The sequence below is a fragment of the Triturus cristatus genome, chromosome 3_1, assembly GCF_964204655.1.
Source record: "Triturus cristatus chromosome 3_1, aTriCri1.1, whole genome shotgun sequence".
NCBI lineage: Eukaryota > Metazoa > Chordata > Amphibia > Caudata > Salamandridae > Triturus > Triturus cristatus.
Genome location: NC_140583.1, coordinates 855,010,046 through 855,036,600, shown reverse-complemented (window position 1 = coordinate 855,036,600; position 26,555 = coordinate 855,010,046).

Below are 26,555 nucleotides of genomic sequence, written 5' to 3'. Positions count from 1 at the left end.
TATAGCACCTACCTAGTCCAATTGTCAGTTTTTATCAAGCCTTCTTTCCAGCCAACATGTCATAGGCTTCCATATCTCCATCTCATATACATAAAGGACTGAATCAAGCCCTTTTGATTTTGATGGTAGTGTCAAGTGAATCCAATGTTTGCAAATCAACCTCCTTTTAATAGTATTAGATAAAATACCAGCTTATTACCAAAATTCAATTTAGCTCCCGCCTCTGGTGGCAACCCAAAAATGATTAGCTCAAGACTTACCTCCAATTGCGTGCCCATGAGGTCTGTCATGAACTAACATACATCCTTTTAAGAGATCAGGATGAAGTGGCAGCTGGCAAACGTGGTTATCATCAGCATTCACTAACCCACACTTCTTGCAATATACCATTTTTGCTCCCTTTAATTTCGCTAATCTTCTCGGTGATCAGTAAACTCTATGGAGAGAAAATAAAGGATTTTGCCTTAGATATGCTGGTTTAACCAATTTATATAATAGCTGAAAAGATACTTGCCACAAATGTTCAGTATTTGTAGACGAGATTGTTTCATTTCAAAGCTGAGTTGGTAGACTTTCCCCTTTGTCTTGAATATTGATAATCAGGTTATACCAGGTTGCCACTACCTTCTTTTGTTGTTTACTTGTAATTAGGTGTTCTTCCAGATCATTTGTTCCACCTTTATACTCTCCCACTGACTGGGCCCAACTCTGTAGTTGTAAGAATTCAAACTTGGACACCGTCGTCTTGGTCATTTGTTGGAAAAGATCCCACGAACATAGTTGCCCCTCTTGAAAAATTTGACCCCATTCAATTTTACCAGCTTCTGTGAGACTCACTGCCAACCTTTCTTCCCAAAATTCTGGAGAGCCCAGGGAGTCCCACAGTGTGGCATATTATTATAATTATTATTATTGAGCTTATAAAGCGCCTGGTTACTCCCGGAGTGTTCCCGTGCTAACACATCACAGACCATGACCACAAGCCCCCCCAACTCCCTCCCCGAGACCCACAGGCTTAAGATGCGTGAAGGCCTGCCCCAGAATACTAACACCCATCCCCAGAGGGAGATTGAAAGAACCAGGTTTTACATTTTTTACAAAGCATTATTTCCGATGAATAGGTCCTTAATTCCATAGGAAGATTATTCCAGGCCTTAGCCGTGAGAAAAACAATCTACCTCCTGACAGTACCTTATGAACCTTAGGCACTACCACCTTAACAGTGCCCATAGACCTCAGATTCCGGGTAGGTCTATAAGCAGTGAGTAATGGGCGCAGATACCTCAGCCCTTTCTCATTGAGGATCCAGTGGCAGAAACACAAAGCCTTAAAGGGGATTATAGCCTGTACAGGGAGCCAGTGTAGTTCCCTCAAGGCCTACTATAGTATGGTAAGTCTGTTGTGCATCAAATCTGTTCCCTCAATTGCGCTGCCATCTGCAACACCTTCCATTGATTTTTTTAAGTATTTCTGGTGTCCAAACTTAAACATAAATTTGGGTCCCCCTGTTCCCACTTCCTTAAGCAAGGTCTCCCAAAGCCTTTCACTCCCTGTCCCTCCTTTATCGGATAAGACACTGTCTCAGCTGCACCAGAACATCTGTGAGCCTCGAAAGACTGTGACTAGAGAGTTTTGAAAGCAAGGGGGTCAATAGCCACAGGTGCAAGATACTTTCCTATCTCCTTCAACGAGGACAGATGGGAAAGAATTGTTAGTTTTACCCTACCTCCTTCTGCCTTTCTACCCTAGTCCCTCTACAGGATGAGCTGCAACACAAGGCTGGCAGATACTTGGTTTTCCTAGTAGTGAGTGAGGGTGTAGGCAGCGAAATGGGAGCATAGAAGACACAAGAAGACTAAGGCCTGGTTAATGGAACCCCCGCGCATGGGAAGGACTACCAGTATAGCAAAAGCATGTGCAGGTATACAAAACAATGTAATAGACTCAATAACAGGGATAGGAAGATACACTTTCAAGAGTTAGGTCCATTTAGTCCTGAATGCTCAAATCACCTCTTAAAAGATTAAAAGACTCAAAATTAAAGTAAATGTTGAGCAATGGCCAGTCTTCCTCAATTGGTAACAGGAAGACAAAAAACACAAACAGAAGTCTCAGATGAGAGGTATGAAAGAAACCCATGAGAGACTTACCAATTATCAGATTAAGGGCTAGTACCCATACTGCTTCATCTTCTCTGTATTTGTGTCCACAATTCACACCTGTACGAAACTACGTTTTTGATTGAGGGGGGTGAAGACCCTTGTCACGCAAAAGCCATGATTTCTGTCAGAGTGAACCACAAAAAGTTACTGAATTAACCTGTGCTAACCCTGAGGTAGCTTAGCACAAAAGCAGTCAGGATTAATTTAGAGGCAATGTGTTAAGTATTTATGTAGAACTCAAACAGTAATACAGTGAAGACATAATGCTGTGTAGTTCCTACAATTCTATATAGGTTCTGTGCGCTTAGACAACATAATCAGAGGGATTGGTGTCTAGATTGATTCCAAACACCCACAAAGGATATGTTAGTCTATAAACCAGCTAGCTCACAGTGCCACTATAAGCCACACAACATTACCAAGGAGCGAATAGTTTCTGGCAACTATCGAACATGACAACCCTGATCCCTCAGGGATTGTGGAATCAATACAGTACTTTTCGCTCAGTCACTCGTGCTCACTTTGTCTCAGAGAGATACACAGAATAAACAGTGGGGATGTTTTCAATAAGCATTTATTGAACCAGGGCAATTCTACTATAAAATATGTGTGCTGCAATACCCATTAGACAGAAACAGATATATATGATTACAAGCATCAACAGAGTAAATAAAAGGTAGAATTCTACCATGGTGCTAAAACAGTGACTATATGCAGGCATATAGATACAAGGCAGTAATCATCGGTACTCCTACAATGCAAACCCTAACTAGATGCACCTAAGTGTACCTACCATTTATGTAGGTGTACATCCAAGAACCCCCGTAGGAAAGAGCCAACCCCATTATCTGATGGAAGAGAATGAAGGACCCCATCTTGGTCTTGAGTTGGACACCCCACAAGGGATTTCAGACCACAGCATTCTGGAGTGCATGCATGCAGGGACTTCAGCGTCTCGTGTCAGCATGGAAGCTTCTCCTCTGGTTTGCCTATGAAGATGTGGTACTTATATACCTGAAAGGTACCCTCAGGGGTTCTACCTAGATGTGTCATGGTACTGTGGGCATGTCGGCCAAGGATGACAATAGCGGTGACCTTTGAAAGTTAGTATGCAGAAGATGGTAATCCTGCTGTGATAAAAGGTGAGCGTCAGAGCAGCCATGTAGATCAAGGTAGGACAAATGTAGATAAATGGTCTATATCGGGGTACATTGGGGCTCATAACAATAACGCAAGAAAAATCCAACACTAATTCAGAAAAATAGAGTAAACATTAATATGTTATTTGACATGAACATGACAAAAATCCAATCACGAGAACCTGAGTTATGAATTTTTAAAGTTTTCAGTAAAAACTAGAGCCTAAAATATCAAAGCGCCAACCATGGAAATCTAACCATGTGAAACTGGGGCAAAGTTGTAAATTATGGCAGACTATGATGGAGCATGATTTGGATACACACGGTGGGTTGGGTCTAATCTCTGCTAACATTCGGACTTAGTAGAAATTTCAAAGAAAAAAGTCTGAGGAGGTAAAGTTCAGTTGGGCAAGGCAGCCGGTAGTGTCTAAGGAGGAGACCTCATCGTCGGGGAGCCACTGGACGAAGTTGTGGTGAAGATTACTACGTTCTGACTTAGTCTCTTATTTGGAAGTCAAAAATCTCCAACTGGATGAGGCTGCAGTCTGTATTTGACAAGGGCTCCAGGAGAATAGACACCCCTTCCAAAATGGAGCCACAGAACAGGATTTGCTACTGCGGAAAAGAACGTAGCGGGAGCTAACGCAAAGTCAGGCAGACAGGTGATGCACCTTGGGTGGATCAGTGAGCAGGTAAGTCCCATTCTACTCTTGGATTTCAGAGCACTTTTTGGCCAAAATGTCTCTAACTCCCAAGTTTGTGTTTTGGGCAATCTGGCAGCTATAGTACCAGTTCCAAGGGTACAGGGCTGGACAATCACCCCTTAGAGGGTAGGGTCCACTTCAGGCGGGGTCAAGGAGCAAATTAAAAGTTGTTGTAGCTTTTTGTATCCCTGTATCTCAGAACAGGAGGAGAGACAACTAGTTCTTGGAGTCACTCTGTTAGTGCTGGAATCAAGTAGCAAGGCAGGCCTAAAGCAACAGGGAAGACCTCTGAGGATTCAAGACAGGCTTCAAGCAGCTGGGCAGTCCTCTGGCTGTTGTGCCAATGTCTCACCCAGCAGCTATCTCTGCTCTCCTCCTGAGTGGGCAGGACACGCTTCTTCAGAGCAGCTGGGGAGAGGCCTGTGAGTCACCGCTCACTCTTCCTGCACACCGGTGGCAGCTGGTAAAGTTTGAGAGTGGTAGGGCTAGGCTGCACATGGGGAAGTAGGGGGCACAATAAAAAATAAAAAAATAAAATATATATATATATGTATATATATATGTATGTATATATGTATATATATATTCACTGAAAAAACCATGGGTTTCACACACGTTATAGTTAGGAATTAGCATTTAAAAAACCTTAGAAATTCAATGAAAAAACCAAAGGTTTCACACATGTTATAGTTAGCTGGACATTTCACTCGTAAAAAACCATTGAAATTCCCCCGTTATAGTTAGTTCAGCTAACTATAACTCGCGCGCCCGCAATCCACTACTGATGACGTCACATATTACATCACTCATGACATGGTCAGTGACATCACTCATGACATCACTGATGACATCTCAAATGACATCACTGATGACATTATCCTTGTGACAGAGTGGTAGACCTCCTCTCACCCTAATATAACCTTTGATACAAACATTCAAAAATAGAGACTGAAATTTTCAAAAAAATTGACATACCAATACCAGTTACAACAACCTATTCAGTAATTGTAAGATCCACATACACATCCACTCATCCACCAACAGTCCTATTCAGTCACTCATACATGTACTCACACATCATATGTACTCATACACCTAAACATCCTGTAACACAATGCCACTCATCCATAGACTTACTCACACACATAGTCACTCATGCTAATAAAGAATCAAACATCCATTTACTTGCATATACAGTTATACACACACCACCACACTTACTTTTACAGAAACTTACACATACTTAGTCTTTTAAACAATCACTTATAGAAACACATACTTATTCATACAGGAACTCTACCAATCTCTCACTCTCACATATACTCACTTATAAACACCAATAGTCACATATACTAGTTTAAAACATATGTAGTTACTTATGAAGACACTATTGAGACAGTCATTCACTCACTAACACACCCATGCACACACTCATCCACCCATACAGTCCTGCACACATGCTGTCTTCAACACATACAAACAGTGAGTCACTCATTCATGCATCTATGCACTACGTAATACCCCCCACCGCACCATGAAGACACTCAGACACTCATACTGATACTCAAAAAACCAACTAATAACCTATATAGACACTCATGTACCTACTCACCAACCCATGCAGCCACTTATACACAAAGTGAGAGACTGATACAGGTATTTACACATTTAAACTTTACTCACTTAGCCATGTATTCAAAAAGATACACTTAATCAGTCAGTAATACAATCAATTTTTCAAAAACAAATCATCAATTTAGACACTTATATACTCATTTATTCTTCCATCGACCTTGAGATATACATATATTAAACATATTTAATTTTCAGAAAAACACACATTCACTGGATGATGTCATCAGTGATGTCATTTGAGATGTCATCAGTGATGTCATGAGTGATGTCACTGACCATGTCATGAGTGATGTAATATGTGACGTCATCAGTAGTGGATTGCGGGCGCGCGAGTTATAGTTAGCTGAACTAACTATAACGGGGGAATTTCAATGGTTTTTTACGAGTGAAATGTCCAGCTAACTATAACATGTGTGAAACCTTTGGTTTTTTCATTGAATTTCTAAGGTTTTTTAAATGCTAATTCCTAACTATAACGTGTGTGAAACCCATGGTTTTTTCAGTGAATTTGCAAGGTTTTTTAAATGCTAATTCCTAACTATAACGTGAGTGAAACCCATGGTTTTTTCACACTTACTGCTCTTTTTTTTTGGCAAATGAAAATCACTTTTACAGACTGACACATTATGAATCCACTTTTTTGATTTTTTTAAATGCACATGTCCAAACTGCTTTTTCAGACCACCACCATGTGTAACCTGGGTGGCTGCCTACATTCCAGCAAGGGCAACCAGCCTTAGTGATGCTGAATGTATTTGCATTACTGAGTCCAACCTCAAACCCTTAAACTATTCTTTTTTTTTCCAGTACACCTTAATTTATCGTGAAAACATAGTCCATATTATTTTACATGTTCCTCACATTTAAATTTCTCCCAAAACAGAAAATGATAAACGCAACTTCAACAAAAGGATTTCCATTTCTATTATTCATTTCTTAATTTACCATATACATCTCCTCTCAAACTCTAACCTCACCTTTAAAATTAGTTAGTTGTGAAAGAAATGTGGCACTCAAACAGCAGATTAGCAGAGCCAGGATCTCAGAGCTGTACACCTCTCTCCTCTCAGCAGAACCAGATAATGGCAAACTTTCCCTCTATTTTTCCACACATATACATGTAAGTTTCAAATCTCAGTGCTTCCCCCTTTTTTTCAAATGTAATCACACATTTCTATTGGTTGAAAAACAACCCTTTTCCAAAAGTACCCTGCCCCCAACTTGACTTCTGCCTAGTACCCTTCCCCCAACTTGACTTCTGCCTGCTACCATAGCAACAGCTCATGGAACACTGCTGTGTGGAGTTAGGTCAGAAGTTCGCCACACAATGTTTCAATTCCACAGAGCAAGAGTGCTTGACTTTTCAAACCTAACAGCAAATCCATAGTACTGTTCTTTGGTAACACATTTTTTTGTACCAATACAAAACATGCTTCTATTAATTTACACATACAGCCTAGTTTTTATTCTAGAATGGTATGAAACAGCCAATCAGTTCTTTTTGTTTTGAAAAAAATATGTATGCCTCCATTTCCAAACTGTCTTTCTTTTCATATTGCCATTCTACTGAAAGACACCTCCTGAGTGCATCCAGTTCTCCTTTGAAGATGTTCACAGTGTGGATTGTACGGCACAGCTATGTCTTCTGGAGTGAAAAGTTTGCAGAGAAAACAGGTATGGTGAGAGACCTTGCTTTGCCAAATGTAGACATTAAATGGATTGGTCAGAGAGGGTTAAAGTGGCACCAATTGATGCCATTGGTGAAATCCTTCATGCAAATCCAACACCCTGACCTCATAATAGTGCACTGTGGTGGCAATGACCTAGGCACTTTGACTGGGGTAGGTCTGGAAATGCTTATGAAGGACACCTTTGCACAACTGTTTTCACTTTTCCCTAAAACTGCCTTTGTGTTTTCCAACATATGCCAAAGGCAAAAATGGAACTGGTCCAACCATTTCTGTCCGCAGATTGACAAAGCAAGAAAGCACGTCAACAAATCTGTTTCTGCTTTCCTCCGTGACTATGGTATGGGTGCCATTTACCACAACAACTTGCGTTATGACATGCAAGACATTTATAGAGGAGATGGTGTGCACTTCAATGATGAAGGGAACAGAGTCTTCCTCTTGAACCTTAGACTCTGCATCGGTACTTACTTGTAGGTACCACTAAAAAAATGACTTCATAAACACAACGGCTCTTTTTAGAGCTCCCTAATATCTAAACTCTTAAATCTGCATTTCATTTCTTTTTTAATTTATTTTTTCTTCCGTACGCTTACCGTAAGCTTACCGTACGCGTACCCCGTGATTTTTTTAAAAATCAATAAATGTTTTCTTTGTACTTTTCTGTCCTTCTTTGACCCCCTCACAAATGTAAGGGGGTCTGTAACGCTCCTCCTTGCCCCCTTTTCTTGTTTTCACTCTTTTTTTTTCTGAGTGAAACACACAAAATGGCGGCCGCCGCTTCCTGGTTTCGGCCGATTCGAATGTTTACTAAGATCTAACAGCCAATCAGAATCGCGCTCGCGCACGCCACCGTACGCGTACGGTAAGCTTACGGTACGCGTACCGTAAGCTGGCTCAGATATATATATTGATTTAAAGGCTATTTTCTCAGAATCTACTGAACAGATTTACACCAAACCTACAAAAGGCACTTCCTTGACCTAGGGAATACCTCTCTACCAAATTTCTAGTAATTCTGTTCAGCCGTTCGGGCTGTAGCCCTGTCTAAAGGTCCTATGGAAAAATGCATGGGAAAAACGCGTTTTGGGACCCCCCTTTTATCTCAGCCCCCGCTTGACGAATCCCCCCGAGACTTTCAGGGTAGGAGCGGAGCGTAGCGCCCCACCTATTTTGAGAAATTCGCGAGGATTCATCGACCGGCGCCAAAGTTATTCAAAATAGAATGTTGCGGATTTCCTATGGAAAAGGGGTCCTAACTATAACTACCTACTGGCGACCGCCAGTAGGTAATATATATATATATATATATATATATATATATATATGTATATATATATATATATATATATATCAGTCAATGTTGCTCCCCAGGCGCGGCTTCCTCCTCGTGGCCTCTGACCCAGAAAACACAGACACGGACCGTTTTCTTCGTGCGAAAATTTATTAGCTTGTCCGCAAGTTTGTTGCCATAACGTTTCGGCTCCCCTAGAGCCTTGTTCACATGAGAACATACAAATCCAAAACACTTCCTTAAATAGGAAGACAGATACTCTGCACGTGATATGGTTCAACATAGACATGGAAGGCAGACTTATAGAAACGAAAGCCCAAATACAAGACATCGATATTTTATATATGTGCCTTGTACATTTGCGATGGTTTCCTAATGTTAACATTCAAAATGTGGGCAAATATAATAGCACAATGCATACAGGAATTCGAGCAAAAAATACTAATATTATTAATGCTTATGTAAACGCTTTATATTAATGGCCGTCTCAATTTTACTGCATCCTTTTCACGGTGCATCGTAAACATTAGAGTATTCAAGTTCCTGATCAAATTTCAATTGGATACTTGTATGGCCAAATAATTCCTGTAGTTATGTAGAAACCTTCTAAAGACTGTACAATTTTCAAATAACGGGATAAATCCCCATATACTCCATGTTTAGTCACTCTTAACCTATTTTGGGCTGCAGATCCCTGCAGTTGTACACGTATGCGAGGAAGTGTGCTAAGTGCAAAAAGTGCCGATAAATAAACATCTCACCTAATAATTTAACATTCATTCAATTTACATAAATAGCTATTCCCATAAAAAATATATAAATATGTAAACAGCATTGATAAAATTGAACTCTAAAAGTGCAAGAAAAGTACAAGATATAATAGAGATCCGCTGACTGATCCCAGTCACAGAAATCCATTGCATTGACATAAACTTGTCTAACATAACAAATTCACTAAAGCAACTAATAAGTTATTATCGACATTGGACTGGGTGTTACTATGCCCTACAGGAGAATACAGATTACGGATTTGAGCAAACAACGGTTTCCAAATTTAAGGTGATTTTGCACCGGGGGTTTTTATGGTACTCCATGGGGTTATTTGATACAGCTTGAGTTAGTGCTGATATCAGTGGGGTATTATAATGTTTTAAGCTTAATGGTATCACCAATCAGTACTATTGTAGGTGGAATATATAGTATCTAACTCTACTTAAAAATCATCCAGATGACAGAATATAAAGTTTGACTAATAAATAATATCGATGGTAAAACAATAAATAGAGTACAATTTGGTTAAAATTATTTTCCCACAATAATAAAAACCATTAGTAAAATCCATTGTATAATAGGCTAGATATTGGTAAATATACCCATACTTGATATGCATTATTCTCACGTACTGACCTCCATAGTGTATACATATAATGAGAAGTGTGCCCCTAGTGCAAAATAGTGTGTAGGTCCTCTGTGACATTGAGCCCACCCGGGGATTTGGAGTCTAGTTGGAGTATATATTTTGTTTCCAACTATCTTAACCTAGCTTCCCTATTGCCACCGCGTCTGCTAGCTGGTACTGAATCGATAACAAAGAAAGTCAATTCCTTGTTATTGCTGCGATGTATATCTTTAAAATGGCGGGCCACTGGGTAGGTATTGTCCTGGTTTGCTATTGCCCTCAGGTGCTGTAGGATTCGTTTGTGTACCTCTAATTTAGTACTGCCTACATACCTTAGTGCACATGGACATTGGAGCACATAAACCGCAAATTCCGTTTTGCATGTTAAAAACTTCTCAATTTTGTGTTTTCTATCACTAAAACCATCTTTATAATGTTTGGTATTGACCCCGTGTGTACACACTTTGCATGTTTTACATTTTTTTTAAAAACCATTAATTTGGAGTCAACTAGTCGTCTCCATGATTTCCGGATTAGTGTCTACTATATGATCTTTCATGGAGAGTGCTCGACTGAACGTTACAGTTGCTCTACGAGGCAGGGTTGGGCCTAAGATGGGGTCACTCAATAGTATGGGCCAATTGCGATTAAAAATACGATAAAGTTCACAGTGTTGTTTGTTAAACCCCGTTATAATTCTAAAATCATTCAGTGGTTTGGAAATTGTTTGGGTTACTGTATTACTATTGATCGTATTATCATACTTATTGAGTAAATCCTGTCTGGATTTAATTCGGGATTTACTCATAGCTCTATCAATGATCTTTTCTGAGTAGCCCCATTGTAAAAATCTGATTTTGCTGGCTGCTTGGGCCACATCCAATTCCGTCTCATTGCTGCAAACTCTACACAGCCGTAGCATCTCACCATATGGTATACTGGTGATAAGATGCTGTGGATGGGCGCTTGCCGCATGTAAGATAGTGTTTCCAGCCGTTTCTTTTCTAAATAATTTTGTTTCAATGGCACCATTGGAGATATACACCTCCGTGTCCAAGAATGTAACATTGGTCTGGCTCATGCTGACTGTAAAACTGAGATTGAGGTTGTTAGTGTTGATGGACCTGACAAATTCCTCAGCAGCCTCCTTGCTGCCCCCCCATACTACGAAAAGATCGTCTATGTAACGATACCAGGCAATTACATGTGAATCCATTGTGTCACTATAATCAGTTCTGAGGACCAGCTCCTCCCAAGCTCCCATGTGCATACATGCGTAGCTTGGAGAGAAACTGGCCCCCATAGCCACTCCTTGTAATTGACGATACACCAAATTATTAAACATGAACACATTGTTGTAGAGGCATATTTTTAACATTTCCATAAGCATGGTTGTATGATCTTTGAATTGTTCTTCCCTCTTAGATAGATAGTATTCAACCGCTGCCATGCCATCTTTGTGTACTATGCTGGTGTACAGAGATGATACGTCTAGTGCAAGCATCCAATATCCTTCCTTCCATTCAATCGTTTGTAGTTTTAATAGGAAATCACCAGTGTCTTGAATATACGATTCTAGTGCTTTCACAGATCCCTGTAGAAAGTAATCAATATACACAGACGTCTTTTCCAGGAGACCACCTCTGGCAGAAATAATCGGCCTACCGGGGGGATTTGCCATATCCTTGTGAACTTTAGGTATAAAATAGATGAATGGAACTTTGGGATAGTCAGTCTTTAGAAATGTATATTCATCATTGGTCAACATAGATTTGTTTTTCCATTTTAACAATTTCTTATGGTATTCAGCTTGCATGGTTCTTAATGTAGACATATTATATATATATATATATATATATATATATATATATATATATATATATATATATTCACTGAAAAAACCATAGGTTTCACACATGTTATAGTTAGCGGAAATTTTACTGATAAAAAACCAATGAAATTCCCCCGTTATAGTTAGTGCAGGCAACTATAACTCACGCGACCGCAATCCTCTGCTGATGCTAATACTGTATTTAGACACTTATTTGCCCATGTCTTCTTCCATACATTTTTAGCTATACATATATTACAAATATTTTTTTTTCATAAAGACACATATGTCATCAGCAGAAGATTGCGGTCGCGTGAGTTATAGTTGCCTGCACTAACTATAACGGGGGAATTTCATTGGTTTTTTATCAGTAAAATTTCCGCTAACTATAACATGTGTGAAACCTATGGTTTTTTCAGTGAATTTGCAAGGTTTTTTAAATGCTAATTCCTAACTATAACGTGTGTGAAACCTATGGTTTTTTCACTGAATTTGTACGGTTTTTTAAATGCTAAGTTACTTTACGCCATTCGTGGCGTGCGCGCCCACTTAACGCAGTTCGTTCCGTGCGCGCACGGTGCGCTTCGCGCACCGTGCGCGAACAGTGAGCACGTTGTGCGCTTCGCGCACCGCGCGCCCACTTTACGCAGTTAGTGGCGTGCACGCACGGTGGGCACGCGGTGCGCTACGCGCACCGCGTGCCCACGTTACGCTAGATGGGCCATGTACTTACTTGTAGGTACCAAAAAACAAACAATAAACACAAGGGCTCTTTTTAGAGCCACCTTATATCTAAACACTTAAATGCGTTTTTTTTAAAATTTGTTTTATTAAGTTTTTTTCCGGGTGCGCGCTGGGTGCGCGCACTCGGCGATATTTTTTAACAAAATATTAATCTTTTTTTTTGCCCTACAAGGTCCTACTTTGACCCCCTTACAATGCCTACTGGGTCTATTTCTACCCACTCTGCCCCCTTTTCAAGTTCTCCCCCTTTGTTTATCACCCCCTCTTTATGCGATAGACAAAATGGCGGCCGCCGCTTCCTGATTTCCACCGATTCGAATGTTTACTAAGATCTAACAACCAATCAGAATTGCGCTCGCGCACGGCGCGCTTAGATATATATATATTGATTTAAAGGCTATTTTCTCAGAATCTACTGAACAGATTTACACCAAACCTACAAAAGGCACTTCCTTGACCTGGGGACTACCTCTCTGCCAAATTTCAAGTAACTCTGTTCAGCCGTTCGGGCTGTAGCCCTGTCTAAAGGTCCTATGGAAAAATGCATGGGGAAAACGCGTTTTGGGACCCCCCTTTTTTCTCAGCCCCCGCTTGACGAATCCCCCCGAGACTTTCAGGGTAGGAGCGGAGCGTAGCGCCCCACCTATTTTGAAAAATTTGCGAGGATTCGTCGACCGGCGCCAAAGTTATTCAAAATAGAATGTTGAGGTTTTCCTATGGAAAAGGGGTCCTAACTATAACTACCTACTGGCGACCGCCAGTAGGTAATATATATATATATATATTTATATGTATATATATATATATATATATTTCATCCAAAAGGTTTGCCACACATTTGAGGACGCACACAATGAAAGGCGAATCCAGCCTCATAGCAGAATCCTTTTATTCAGCAGAACTGGCAACATCGCTTGAAAATTTCTGTGGCCTTGCCCTACGCGTTTCGGAGCTCCTGCTCCTTGATCACGGGCCAGCGCATTGATGTGCAGATGCAAAAAGACACAGTCCTGCAATAAGCTGTTATATCGCCCTCTGGTGGGCTACGTATGCCGAATAGCTACCTGGGACTTGTAGTCTGGTTGCTGAAATATTATCCATAATGGATTCTGCCTTACAACGATATACTTCAGATTCGCTCTAAATAGAGCCTTCGGTTCCGTCATCAGTTCAATCCATGCTGCCTTTCATTCCGTTATGCGATTGCAGTACATCTGTAACCAACGGTCCACTTTGCATGCTCGTGGCGGTGCCGTCCTCCCGACCTGGGCTGGCCGGTTACAATTCAGGCTGGATTCGCCTTTTCAAGCGATGTTGCCAGTTCTGCTGAATAAAAGGATTCTGCTATGAGGCTGGATTCGCCTTTCATTGTGTGCGTCCTCAAATGTGTGGCAAACCTTTTGGATGAATTGTAACCGGCCAGCCCAGGTCGGGAGGACGGCACCGCCACGAGCATGCAAAGTGGACCGTTGGTTACAGATGTACTGCAATCGCATAACGGAATGAAAGGCAGCATGGATTGAACTGACGACGGAACCGAAGGCTCTATTTAGAGCGAATCTGAAGTATATCGTTGTAAGGCAGAATCCATTATGGATAATATTTCAGCAACCAGACTACAAGTCCCAGGTAGCTATTCAGCATACGTAGCCCACCAGAGGGCGATATAACAGCTTATTGCAGGACTGTGTCTTTTTGCATCTGCACATCAACGCGCTGGCCCGTGATCAAGGAGCAGGAGCTCCGAAACGCGTAGGGCAAGGCCACAGAAATTTTCAAGCGATGTTGCCAGTTCTGCTGAATAAAAGGATTCTGCTATGAGGCTGGATTCGCCTTTCATTGTGTGCGTCCTCAAATGTGTGGCAAACCTTTTGGATGAATTGTAACCGGCCAGCCCAGGTCGGGAGGACGGCACCGCCACGAGCATGCAAAGTGGACCGTTGGTTACAGATGTACTGCAATCGCATAACGGAATGAAAGGCAGCATGGATTGAACTGACGACGGAACCGAAGGCTCTATTTAGAGCGAATCTGAAGTATATCGTTGTAAGGCAGAATCCATTATGGATAATATTTCAGCAACCAGACTACAAGTCCCAGGTAGCTATTCGGCATACGTAGCCCACCAGAGGGCGATATAACAGCTTATTGCAGGACTGTGTCTTTTTGCATCTGCATATCAACGCGCTGGCCCGTGATCAAGGAGCAGGAGCTCCGAAACGCGTAGGGCAAGGCCACAGAAATTTTCAAGCGATGTTGCCAGTTCTGCTGAATAAAAGGATTCTGCTATGAGGCTGGATTCGCCTTTCATTGTGTGCGTCCTCAAATGTGTGGCAAACCTTTTGGATGAATTGTAACCGGCCAGCCCAGGTCGGGAGGACGGCACCGCCACGAGCATGCAAAGTGGACCGTTGGTTACAGATGTACTGCAATCGCATAACGGAATGAAAGGCAGCATGGATTGAACTGACGACGGAACCGAAGGCTCTATTTAGAGCGAATCTGAAGTATATCGTTGTAAGGCAGAATCCATTATGGATAATATTTCAGCAACCAGACTACAAGTCCCAGGTAGCTATTCGGCATACGTAGCCCACCAGAGGGCGATATAACAGCTTATTGCAGGACTGTGTCTTTTTGCATCTGCACATCAACGCGCTGGCCCGTGATCAAGGAGCAGGAGCTCCGAAACGCGTAGGGCAAGGCCACAGAAATTTTCAAGCGATGTTGCCAGTTCTGCTGAATAAAAGGATTCTGCTATGAGGCTGGATTCGCCTTTCATTGTGTGCGTCCTCAAATGTGTGGCAAACCTTTTGGATAAAATATATATATATATACATATATATATATATATATATATATATATATATATATATAACAAATGAAACATTAAAGCCCTTAGATACGTTCAGATTTTTGACAAACAAGCATCTGGATTTGCACACCAGGAGGCAGCATTGCTGCCGTGTGCTGCTTGCATGCGCTGCAAGGCCTTATGAGTGCTGTATAAATCATTATAAAACATTACATAGCACAAATGGTGAGTATTTTAACTCCACGATCTGTGCACTGCAGATTCAGCTTTTACTGGTCGTGCACATGGCTTTATGGATAAGATAAATATCTGTGGACAGTGAGAGCCCACCTGAGCTTTCAGCAATAAATACTCCAAGCCCACCACCCCCAAGCTGGTCTTACATCTGTTTTATCAACTGAAGCAGTTTTTAGCAGCATTAATATTATTAATACTCTATAGTCAAAGATTGGAGTTTTTTACATAAGGCAAAGATCCTCATAATATGCCACTTCAGGAATAAAAGGTTGAATCAGCCTTGCCGGGCCTTAAACAAGTCGGTACAAAAGGGGGTGGTGATGGACGGAGCATCAGAACCAATCAAACACTCACACCCAGTCAACAGATCCGGGTTTGATCCATCACCGTTCTTTAGCCCACTCTGCCACCCCAGTTCAGACATGGCCATATGCAAATCAGTCTGACCCTGTGCCTCATGGGAACAGTCCGGCCCGAACTGCCAAGCCATGCCTTCCCTGGACCGGAAACAAGCTTCCTAGGACCGGTTCCTGGCATTTCAGCCGTCTTCTGCCAGGCTTGCTTGAATCCAGTGGCAAAGTGAGCAAGGGACTCACGTCTGAGCATACCATGCCAACTTATGGCGAACAAAGCGGTACAAAAGGGGGTGGTGATGGACGGAGCATCAGAACCAATCAAACACTCACACCCAGTCAACAGATCCGGGTTTGATCCATCACCGTTCTTTGGCCCACTCTGCCACCCCAGTTCAAACATGGCCATATACAAATAAGTCTGACCCTGTGCCTCATGGGAACAGTCCGGCCCGAATTGCCAAGCCATGCTTTCCCTGGACCGGAAACAAGCTTCCTAGGACCGGTTCCTGGCATTTCAGCTGTCTTCAGCCAGGCTTGCTTGAATCCAGTGGCAAAGTGAGCAAGGGACTCACGTCTGAGCATACCCTACCAACTTATGGTGAACAAAGCGGTACAAAAGGGGGTGGTGATGGACGGAGCATCAGAACCAATCAAACACTCACACCCAGTCAACAGATCCGGGTTTGATCCATCACCGTTCTTTAGCCCACTCTGCCACCCCAGTTCAGACATGGCCATATGCAAATCAGTCTGACCCTGTGCCTCATGGGAACAGTCCGGCCCGGACTGCCAAGCCATGCCTTCCCTGGACCGGAAACAAGCTTCCTAGGACCGGTTTCTGGCATTTCAGCCGTCTTCAGCCAGGCTTGCTTGAATCCAGTGGCAAAGTGAGCAAGGGACTCACGTCTGAGCATACCCTGCCAACTTATGGCGAACAAAGCGGCACAAAAGGGGGTGGTGATGGACGGAGCATCAGAACCAATCAAACACTCACACCCAGTCAACAAATCCGGGTTTGATCCATCACCGTTCTTTAGCCCACTCTGCCACCCCAGTTCAGACATGGCCATATGCAAATCAGTCTGACCCTGTGCGTCATGGGAACAGTCCGGCCCGGACTGCCAAGCCATGCCTTCCCTGGACCGGAAACAAGCTTCCTAGGACCGGTTTCTGGCATTTCAGCCGTCTTCAGCCAGGCTTGCTTGAATCTAGTGGCAAAGTGAGCAAGGGACTCACATCTGAGCATACCCTGCCAACTTATGGCGAACAAAGCGGTACAAAAGGGGGTGGTGATGGACGGAGCATCAGAACCAATCAAACACTCACACCCAGTGAACAGATCTGGGTTTGATCCATCACCGTTCTTTAGCCCACTCTGCCACCCCAGTTCAGACATGGCCATATGCAAATCAGTCTGACCCTGTGCCTCATGGGAACAGTCCGGCCCGAACTGCCAAGCCATGCCTTCCCTGGACTGGAAACAAGCGTCCTAGGACCGGTTTCTGGCATTTCAGCCGTCTTCAGCCAGGCTTGCTTGAATCCAGTGGCAAAGTGAGCAAGGGACTCACGTCTGAGCATACCCTGCCAACTTATGATGAACAAAGCGGTACAAAAGGGGGTGGTGATGGACGGAGCATCACAACCAATCAAACACTCACACCCAGTCAACAGATCCTGGTTTGATCCATCACCGTTCTTTAGCCCACTCTGCCACCCCAGTTCAGACATGGCCATATGCAAATCAGTCTGACCCTGTGCCTTGAGGAAATATGAATTTTGTGATCAGTTATGTCCCCTATCGTAGACCCCAACGGCTCCATGTGCATGCTATAAGTACATGTATGTTCCCTCCTGCTCCAGTTTTGAAGACGCAAATATATGTGCGTCCACCGTCAACATGTCCTCTTTCAGATCCGCCATGAATGGGTCAGATATTCCATTCCTAAGTATGAAAGGCCACCGACTTTATGTGGTTCACTTTCCACATTTTACAGATTCAGGCAAGTAGGCCCGAATTCTGTCATCAAGCCTTTTCCTGCCTTCTGCCTCTGAAAGCTCCAGTCTGAGCCTGCATCTGTGTCCATGAACTTTGTCCTACTCCCTGCGCGGCTAACGGTGCCTGATCCAGCCCGTCGCCTGCCAAAAACTGTATTTCACCTTCAAGATTATCTCCTCCGCTCCTCATCCGATGCATTCCTGTCTAGTAGTTTAGGTAAACATTCCTCCAGCTACCGTGCAAAGGGCCAGGCCTCGCTGCCCTCATGCAAGTAATTCATAGCCCCGTTACCATGGAATATTCCTACCCCCTCGCATCTAGTGTAGACACTTAGACGCTTGTACACGCACTAACAGTCAGTATAGTCAGTATAGAATAAGATTCTATCCTAAGAGACCTCTCTTTTTGGATAACACAGTTCTTTAAACATAGGATATTAGATATGATTTGGGATTAGGTTGACATAACCCCAGACTTCTGTCTCCACATGTAGAGCTAAATGTCAAGTCCCCTTCACCCTCTAGTTGCACGTCAATCACACGTCATGCGGCTGCGCGTGCATTTCTGCCAAATATTTCTGCTGACATTGCAGGATTCTCTTATGGATCCACCCACTTGTGACATCATGTATGATGACGTTTATTAAATTACGCCCATGTATACGCCTCTATTAGCTACGTATGCACAGTTTATCTGTATTATCAGCTGTTACGCCTCTTGCATCTGTTTCACTGTAATGTATTTTCTATAAAACTGCCTATCTGTCAATAATATATGCCCTTCCTTCCTGAACTTTCGTGGTGATGGAATAGAATGCCTACAATTCGAATTGTATTCCTTTGTATAGGAATAAAGCCTTTTAAAACCTCTAATACCACGGATTCTGCCTCTTATATTTACTGAGTTATTCGTAATAGACTTTACCGCATAAAAAATAGTACCGGTAACGAAATATTTACCACATAAATTGGCGCCCGAACAGGGACACTTTCTCATCTCACGCGCCGGCGGTGCGTTGCAGGCCCGGTCTCCTGCCACAGCTGAACGGACAAAAACGCGTACCTGCAGGATTTCCTGTATCTCCCTCCGGCCAAGCGGGGACGACTGAGGCTGCGATCAACACCCAGACGAGGCGGTGAGAAGTGCGAAGTATCCCGACCAGAGCCTAGCTGAGAGAGCAAGATCCGAGGTATACAGAGACCCGCCAGGTTCCGAAGTTCTGAGTCCAGTCGAGTCGAGTCCAGTCCGGTCCAGTTTCAGTTCCGTTCCGAGGCCTTCCGTTCCGAGCTACCCGGTGAGTACCATTACCGGGGAGGCATTTAACGTGCACATAGTCTGTGCCGGTCAAGACGGGTTTGGGTACACAAATCCGGTCTGCACTGTTTTAGCAGTGTATCTGTACTGTTTAGCAGTATATATAGTATGTTTTGCATATAAATAAGTATAAATAAGTACTATCTAGTGTCAGTATTATGTCAGTAACTAGTTTTCTATTAGTTATCATTGTTCGTAAAACTGTTAAGTGTTAAATGTTTTAAAAATACGTTCTATATACTGTGGTGTGAATGACTGTTCATTATTGTGTTTTTTGTATAAAGTGTGTTCTAGTAATAAGGTCTAAAAATGCCGCTCTTTTCGAAACTAAGACAGATCAAAACTAGAAAAGGTGTACTCGAAGAAGCTGTTCCCATCCCACCGAGGGACACTCCAGGGTACTTTATGTATCATAAGCATGGCCTAGATGCCGTATTATTTCTTGATTTATGGGTGGACTACACCAAAGAATTACCAGAGAGTCAGAGATGGCCCGCAGCGGAGACCTGGGATGCAGATTGCATCATGAGAGTAGAAGAAGAATTATGGAAAAAGAAAGCCAGACAGTCACAGAAAGATGCCATTGAATTATGGCGTAAAGAATCATATAGACGTACAGAAAAAGCACTCAGACAGGAAGAGAAAGGTAGAGAGAATTCAAACAAAACCCGAGAAAATCTATTACTTGAGGAAGGTACCCGAGTAAAATCAGAACAAGTAGATAGACAAAGAAACGCTCTTATGAATGGTATGTATCCTCTTCTGGCCGAAGGGTTACCTAAGGCCACTCCGGAAGTACCAAAAGACTTAACTCCTCCATTGCTCCCGATAAAAGCACATCCCAAAACACATCCCAAAACAGCAAAAGACGTTTTCCTTTCCTCCTATTTAGATGACGCAGCTCCCGAGTATGCTAATGCCATACCACCCACACCGCTTGCCGATGGTGTTCAACACCAAGAGCATCCTTCTGTGCCCCCGCAGCAACAAACTCCTATGCAAGTCCCGTCCGTTTCTACAGTTTTTCCCGCATCTACAATCTCTATCCTACGCCCAACGAATCCTTTTGTGCCTAGCACTTCAGAAGGTGCTACAGGAGGTACGACAGACATGTTTGCCACACCGCCGCGAAATAAACAGACCCTTAGAGATTTAGCACTCCAACGTACACCCCAGCTAGCGACATCCGACATGTTTAAAGAACAGCTTGTGGATTGTAGATACGACCCAGTACCAGGTAGACAGGATAAATTGCTTATATCATCACTACGTATAAGACGAGCTACATTATATTTAATGACGATACCAGGAATGGGTGAACACCTAGACAATATATATCGCTTTGTCCAAACAGGGCAAGGTCCAGAAAGTATTAACGAAGCTATGGAATACCAGAAAGTGGATGTCCAAAGACAACTACTACGTTTTTTCATAAATTGTGTAATTAGGAATCAAGACAGACCTGGGGCAGATCACGATACCATGCAAAGACTTGCCAAATGGGGTCAGAACATATCAGAAGAGAAACATGATAGACAGGCGTGTATAATAGCCATGTATCGAAAGATCCGCAAGGAAGTAGAACGAATACATAAAGAAAGACGAGAAACCGACAGAGTAGAATCAGAAGATGAGGAGGAGCAAGAATCAGATCAATTAGAAACAATAGCTTATGTAGGTAGAGGAAGACCCCATAATAATACCAGAGGTTTTAATGACCCGATACGTCCAATACGTCCAGAATATAATAGACATTTTCCAAACCCTATGTTAAATACAAAATCCCCTGAACACCTATTCCAAGCTGATGATAAATTACTCCGAGATCGAAGGGGGTACCACATGCTCGATTCCATGGACGAACAAGAATTAGCCAGGTCAGCAGTACAATGGGCAGACAGTCCCGGCGAATACAATGATGATGTACTTGCACACACGTTTCTGAATCTAGACCCATATGAACAGCGTTTAGCTAGTATATACATGATTCAACACCTCCTTATATTATATAAAAGCCAACACTCCGATCCAGGACCCTTACCTGACATATTGACAGAACTACTCACGAACATATGGAGAGGGTCAGGTACTGATTTGATTAAGGAAATTCTAGAATCCCGAAACCATTATTTAAATTTCGTATGCCCAGAACACGTTCCAGTTCCCATTATGGGAAGAAAAATGTATCACATAGATAGACAGAACCCGTTACGCGAAGTGCACCCAATAAGAGGTGCCGGTGATAATTTTACACGCGTATTTGTGTACACGCCTATAACTAAATTGGAATTATTAGAAATGAAGAAAGTAGTACCCAGCCATGACAAGGATCCAGCAGGTTTCCACCGTGAGATAAAAGACATGTTACTCATGGGAGAGTATACCTACCCCGACATTATGAAAATATTAAAAGTCCTATTACCCGCCAGTGTTTATGAGAAACTCAAAGAAAAGGAATGGGAGGTGGGAGACCAAAAGATAGATTGGACAGCATTAGAAAACGAAGAAAAGGCCAGAGATGCAGGAGCAGGGCTTGGGGAAAAGACTACAGCACTAGCAGGATTACTAATACAGGTACTGCCACGTTTATTAACTACGAAAAAGGAGGACTGGGGTGCAATCTCAGCCTGTAAACAAAAACCAGATGAAGACACTAGTGATTTCTATTCCCGATTTGAAAAATGTTTTAGTATAAATAGTGGCATAAAAGCCAGTAGTGAGTCATATCCACATCTGTTTGTGACAAAATTAGTTGAAAATTCTCTGCTACAAGTCAAGAATAGAGTATTGAAATTCGAAAGTACCTGGCAAGGTAATACCCCATCACAGATGCTACAGATGTTACAATATCACCACAATAGAATTAGAGAAGAACAAGAACACGAACAAAGACGTATGAAAGATACAAAAATGAAAATGCTTGTTGCACAGTCAGTTCCAGCCGATAGTCATCAAAAGGGTGATTCCGCAGGTCCTGCGAAAGGGACATGCAACTATTGTAAACAACCAGGTCATTATATACACGATTGTCCAGTCCTGAAACATAATATTGCCACAGGTAGAACGCATGAGAGACCACGTCCACCTAGACAGGATCAGAATCAACAACAAATCCCTCAGAATGCACAACCTAGGTTAGCTCCGCAACAACTAGCTCCGCAACAGGCAGCTCCACAACAGATCGTAGCACCACCACAAGTGCAGCCTATTGCTGCAACCCAAGCAACAACACAACAGATGTATCAGTATGCACAAACAGATTATCCCGATTATCAGCGATACTCATGAGATAGCCTAGAGAGGGAAGTTGGCTTACCCCTTATTGAGGTTCCTGTAGACCAAGAGGGACCTTATGTACATAGTGAACTATTAGGGGAAGACAGAAAGTTTTTACTTGATACAGGGGCAAGCAGAACAACTATAAGACGCAGTGAAGTTCCAGGGGCACCCCTCTCAGGCTCACAGAATATTTCCCTTGGGTTCTCAGGAAAACCTATAATAAATGACGTAACACAACCTCTTCCACTTACAGTCGGTCCATTGACACGTACTACAGATTTATTGCTTACTAAATCATGTCCAGAAAACTTGTTAGGCATAAAAACATTGAAAGCTCTAGGAGCCATAATATGTTGTTCTCCGGAAGGAGTACGACTATTTTTACGTGACTTTAAAGGTCACTACGTGTCCAGAGACATGGATCACCGACTGCAGAATTTACCTACACATTTATGGGCACAAGGCCCCACTGATGTTGGTTGCATGAACATTACACCATATCGAGTTACACTGAAAACAGGAATAGTATTACCACGAATGCGACAATACAAGTTACCACCAGATGCTGTAGTGGCTTTACTGCAAATCATTGACGAGCTCATTACACAAGGAGTGGTTGTCGAAACCGACTCCAATGTATGTAATTCCCCGATAATTCCGATTCTTAAAAGAACGGATCCAAAAGCACCACCAGTATATCGATTAGTTATTGATCTACGCGAATTAAATAAATGTGTTGTACCACAATACCCTGTGGTCCCAGATATCTCTTCATTACTCACAGCTATTGACTCAGAAGCAACGTTTTTCACTGTAATTGATCTCAAGAATGCTTTCTTTAGTGTCCCAATCGATCCGGAAAGTCAATATTTGTTCGGATTTAGTTTAAATGGACGAAGTTTTAAATTCACGCGCACCTCAAGGATTTACAGAGAGCCCCAGCATCTATAGCCAAGCACTGAAACGAGAACTTGACAGTATCCACATGCCAGTTAACACTGCCTTGCTTCAATATGTCGATGATCTGCTGATCACCGCCCGAAGCGAACCTGAATGTGAGAAAGCGTCACTGACGGTTTTGAAATTTCTGGCTGACAAGGGGCACAAGGTGTCCCCTTCTAAGCTGCAATTCTGTGTCCAGCGAGTTGTTTACCTTGGGCACTCGCGGTCCAAGGAGGGAAGGCAGCTTACATCTGACCGCATCCAGTTAATTGCTAACATGCCACCACCCAAGACACAAAAGGAGGTGCGGGCCTTTATAGGCCTCACTTCATACTGTAGGCAGTGGATCCCTCAATATGCATTTCTAGCAAAACCACTCATCCAGTTGACAACACAGGAGGCAGCCACATCGACTGTCCTCCCTTGGACTCCAGAACATACACACGCGTTTGAAAGCTTAAAGAAAGCTTTATGCCAAGCACCTGTCCTAGCAACACCATGTTACAATAAACAGTTTACACTCTTTGTTACAGAACGCGAAGGTACTGCTTTGTCAGTACTCACTCAGGAACAAGCAGGATCACATAAACCATGTGCTTATTTCTCTAGTACATTAGATCCAGTAGCTCAGGCACTTCCAGCGTGCCTGAAATCGGTGGCAGCAACAGCTTTAGCAATCAGACAAAGCGATGCCATAGTGCTAGGACATCGATTGACAGTACAAGTACCACACGCAGTAGAGGTTCTCTTGAACCGCACACAAACACAACACTTGACTATAGCGAGACTCACCGGTTACGAATTGACATTGTTTAAGCCACACATAGAAATCAGACGTTGTAATACGTTAAATCCTGCCACACTGTTACCAGTAGGCGGAACAGATCCATTGGCACATGATTGTGTCGAAGTCATTACTATCACGACGAAACCCAGACAAGACTTGACAGATATCCCTTTGTCAGATCCAGACTTGACATTGTATGTAGATGGGTCATGTATGAGAACAAGTACAGGAGAGTTAGTGGCCGCTTACGCAGTCACAACAGACACTGAAGTCATTGAAACAAATTGTATTAATACTTTGTCAGCTCAAGCAGCAGAGCTCACCGCTCTGACACAAGCCTGTATTCAAGCCACAAATAAAAAAGTCAACATATACACAGATTCACGTTATGCATTCGGAGTCGTCCATGACTTCGGCGTACTGTGGCGAGAGAGAGGTTATTTAACTTCTCACGGTGCCCACATCCAACACGGACCCCTCATTCAAGCCCTATTAGACGCGATTCATCTACCTACTGCAATATCGATTATGAAATGCAAAGCCCATACAAAAGTTACCGATATCATTTCTCAGGGTAATGACCTAGCTGACAGAACAGCTAAACAGACTGCTCAGAATCAGACTCACACAACTGACATGACAAAGACAATAGTTCCGACACCAACACATTGCATGACAGTTAAGGATCCCGCTCTTGATGTAATTGACATACAGACACATGCTACACCAGAAGAAATAAAGAAATGGACTGAATTAGGAGGGATCCAAACAGATCAAGGATGGATGACGAAGGAAAAATCTATATGGTTTCTTCCCGACTCAATGGTCCAAGTCATCATTAACACTATACTTAGTCCAGCGCACCTAGGAGAAAAAGCTATGCTAGACAGCATTCAGCACATTTGGTTCAACAAACATTTACGAGCCGCAGCTAAACAAAAAGTTCGTACCTGTATGATATGTTGTCAGTTTAATCCAGGTAAAAGCATCCCCGTAGAGCAGGGTGGATTCCAAACTCCCGATCATGCTTTTGAAGTCCTCCAGATGGATTACATCCAGATGGAACGATGTCGAGGATTCAAATATGTTCTCGTAGTTGTCTGTGCTCTTTCCCGTTGGACAGAAGCATACCCGGTTTCAGATTACACTGCCCCGACTACTGCCAAACAGTTAGTTCGAGAATTCTTCCCACGGTACGGTTTGCCACGTGTTGTCTACTCAGATAACGGCCAGCCGTTCTCATCCGAACTAATGAAACACGTTTCCCTTCTATTAGGCTACCAATGGAAATTCCACTGTGTCCGACATCCCGAGGCCGCAGGTCTCGTGGAACGCCACAATCAAACTCTGAAAATTAGATTGTCCAAAATATGTAGAGAAAAAGGAGTCGATTGGATAGTAGCCTTACCAGTTGCGCTCTTTTACATGAGAATGGTAGCACATTCTCGAACAGGGCTATCCCCGTACGAGGTGGTCTTCGGTAGACCACCAAATATGTGGGGGACGCCTATACCTCGCAAAATCACTGATGTTGACTGTAATATGCTGACAGATTACCTGGCTTCCTTGATGTCTGCACTACAATCTTGTCGTTCACAGGTATCCGCAGCTTTTCCCGACAATACTGAGGTGAAGCCCCATGACGTGGTTCCTGGGGACCTGGTGCTGGTCAGGAATTTTGACCGGAAGACCCAACTGGATCCTAGGTGGAAGTCACCGAAGTTGGTTCTACTCACCACAAGGACAGCCGTGAAAATCGAGGGAAGAAAAGGGTGGTTGCACTCGAGTCATATCAAGAAATTTTATGGACTACCATCCAGTGTAGATACTCAACCCTGTATTCCCTCACAGACAGATTCAAAGCTCCCCTTGGCTGAATTAACAGAACCAGAACTTTACAAACTAAAATTGAGGTCTAGTAAGTCAGACAATTTGATTGTTTAAGTCCTCTCCAAGGTGAATCGGTTGAATTTGTCTCTGACATGTATCCTCTAGACCGGAATAGAGAAAGAAATCATCAGATGCAGCTCAAGAAGCATGCGTATTGTAAATCATTTCGTAGTCACTGCACAGTAACATTATTAATTTTGTTTTTTCTAAGTCTTCTGATCATCATTGTCAGCATACTATTACACATGTATTGCCCTATTCCTAAGCGTGCTTACAACATAACTGCAGAACATTCTTTTAGTGAATTACCTCCGCATGAATTGTCCTATAGATTTGCGCTGCG